Source organism: Trachymyrmex septentrionalis, unplaced genomic scaffold (genome assembly GCF_001594115.1).
Source record: "Trachymyrmex septentrionalis isolate Tsep2-gDNA-1 unplaced genomic scaffold, Tsep1.0 scaffold9, whole genome shotgun sequence".
Taxonomy (NCBI): Eukaryota; Metazoa; Arthropoda; class Insecta; order Hymenoptera; family Formicidae; genus Trachymyrmex; species Trachymyrmex septentrionalis.
This window is the reverse complement of record NW_017306091.1, coordinates 3147382-3150254: the sequence shown is the minus strand read 5'-3', so window position 1 is coordinate 3150254 and position 2873 is coordinate 3147382. Positions and strand designations below refer to the sequence as shown.

The window sequence follows — 2873 nt, the reverse complement described above, 5'->3', positions numbered from 1 at the left end:
GCTAAAATCAGTCCCCCACCCCCCCTTGCCGCCTGTCCACCCACAGGCCCGCGAAACCGCTCGTTGCCGTACCACCGAGCCACCCCACGTACCGACTCGACTCCCCCATTACCCGGCCGCCTCCGATCCTCACCCTTCGTCCGCCAACCCCCTGCCAACCGACCGACCGACCGACCGACCGACTCCTCTTCGCTTTGCGCGACTCTGTGCTCCCGGTCTCTTCTCTCTTCCGACTGCCGTCCCCGTTTGCGCGGCCCTCGTCCTTTTCCCTCCCCCCCTGTCCTACCACTACTTCGCGACGCCCAGCGTCACCCCCTTCGGGCAACCAGCACACCCGAAAGCCGTGCGCGGTGGAAACACGACAGGCAGCTCCGCGATTATCTTTTGTCCGATCGTATGTCGCGTGTGTATGCGTGCGAGAGAATGCGAAAGGGGTGAGGGAATACGGAGAAAGGATGCGCGAGAGGACAGCAATTTAGAAGCAATATAATAGAACGGAATAGGAGAGAATAGAAATCGTCCTCGATGTTCTCGAAATGTTTTTACGAAAGAGAAATAATCGAAACCCGCGTATGTTTTAATCCGAACGAATTCGAGAAAAAGAAGGCGAAGGGAGGAAGGGATGTGTAAAGGAATTGAAAAAAATTAATTACCATTGTTTCGCTCACTATTTACGTCATTACTCGTTTACGCTCATTATATTTTTTATCTCCCCGCGATCGAGATTGTTCGAAAACTCGAGGATGGAAAGAGAGAGAGCAATTTGATTTGGAAGATCCAAATAAGTCACATAACTGTTCTTTAAATCTACAACGAGGGGAGAGAGATTTCGATATTTATTAACAGACTATTTAGAACTCTGACAAGATTAGCGGTAGAGATTAAAGATAATGGGTAATATGTAACCCTCGATTGATCTCTTTTTTTTTTTATTCTTTATACGCTTTACACCCTTCTCGATCGACGATTACGTACATCTGCGTTACCGCTGATCTCGGTACCGATATCATCGTATTTTGTGATGCGTATACTTGGAACAGAGGTCTGGAATTTTGCGCGTTTCCACGTAGGTAGGGGTGGTAGCGAGCGAGAGATGCGATATCGAGAATGGTTTCTAGAGAGGAAAGCGTGCGTAGATCTCTCCGATATTCGCAGGAAAAAGAGACGTGTGCGCGCCGGCCGCTTTGTGCTGTCGTCCGTCTGTGCCGAGAGAACGCCCTTCGGCTAGGGCGAGGTTCCCGCTTTGTAACACCAGTGATTCCGAATCGATCGCGACCTACCTCCTTATATTTTGCGGGAAATTTTATCAAACGTCGGAGCCGAGCGGGGATCGATCGCGTACGAGATACGAAAATTGTCGGGCGAAATATAAAATCATCGCGACCCGTTAAACAATTCGACCTATTAATAGCGCGCGGCCCGTTTTATTTATAAACGAATTATGAATATTTCAACAGTGTATTTTAATCCCGTAACGTATATGTACATCAAATCGAGTAATCAACGCGAGTATCATCAAGGATTGTAGATTCGTTCAGAAAGATATAATAAAAATAAATCTATCGCACTTATACTAGTAAATAAGTAATTTTAGAAATATTATATTTTTAGAAATTCGTGGTAAAAAGCGTACTATAATAAAATAACGAGCGCTTTCTTCTCTTTTAACAAGAATATTAATTCTACTTTGCCAACTATCCGCTTGATAATTTGCATAATACGTCGCAGATAACGTCGAGCGTAATTTATATATGCTCGCGTGTGTACTAGAAAATATTTCTAACCTTTAACCACTGGCACACGAAATGAACTGACATCGAGATACTCGCTTAGCACTTTCGACGCGCAAAAGCAGTTGCATCTCAATTTAGTATAATTGTATAAGTAAATAATTACATGGGTGTGTGAACGTAATCTTGATTTAGGAAAATAGGATAGCGTGGAATGTTTCCGTACTACCATCGTGGAAGCGGAACGAAGGCAAACGAAACGAGTAAACATCTGAATACGCGGCGCCTCTCATGTACGAGCAATTAAATATTAAAGAGGATTACATTATTATTGAACGTTCCGCATTTGGGAACTAATTTATGCAAACGTTACGAGCACATCGTTATCTCCGTCTTCTCTCTCTTCGTCTTGATTTTTCGCTGAAATCTTAACTGCACGTATTCCGATAATATGACACATATTCCGACGACGCGGCGGCGCAATCGCATCGTCCGTCCGTACGATCATGCTTCGCATGGATGTATACCGTCATCATTATCATCGCAATTACTATACCGCAACGATTACGCGCCGTAATCCTTCCAGTTCTTACCTACGACTCTTCTTTCTCTTGCAGGCGAAGTCGAGTGACGATCAGCGCTGACACCGATCTTGCTGCACCAACGGATATGTCGCGATGGGACTTGAGATAGAAAATAGGTACGTGGAAAAATATAATCTGCGCGCTTCGTAAATTATTTATACGATCATAAATGCGATTTGTCAAAGTGACATTAAGGTGGTAAGAAGTTTATAGATTGAAACGACGTACGATTGCACTCTGCGATCGCTTTTAATCTGTTTTCTGGCCATGTGTATGGCCGAAAAAAGAATATATAATATTGTAATGAAAAATAATGAGAAATATATATCTCTCACAAATGACATCGCGAAATGCGATTATTATCGTATTACGAGTAAAGTATCGTGTGATGCTGCTGAAACGTGAAAAATATAAAAGAGTAATTCGTTTGAAAAAAAAAAAGCAAATTTTTTTTTATACGAATGATAAGAAAAACGAACGACATTACGTACATTTGCGTAGTGTTTCGTCGCGTTATTTTTTTCGTTGCGAAGCTTGAGCGTTGTAAAATCTTTGCCGA

The 2873-nt window shown here is 43.3% G+C and overlaps 1 protein-coding gene across 20 annotated transcripts in view; it reads left to right on the top strand.

Annotated features, from left to right (window-relative positions):
- Positions 1–2873, top strand: part of LOC108755870 (bromodomain adjacent to zinc finger domain protein 2B-like) — a 162561-nt gene that overhangs the window by 55494 nt on the left and 104194 nt on the right. For all 20 annotated transcript variants that reach the window (XM_018499228.1, XM_018499232.1, XM_018499239.1 and 17 more), the window contains exon 2: positions 2348–2430. The gene's annotated coding sequence lies outside the window, so the exon portion shown is untranslated. The remainder of the gene's footprint in view (positions 1–2347; positions 2431–2873) is intronic.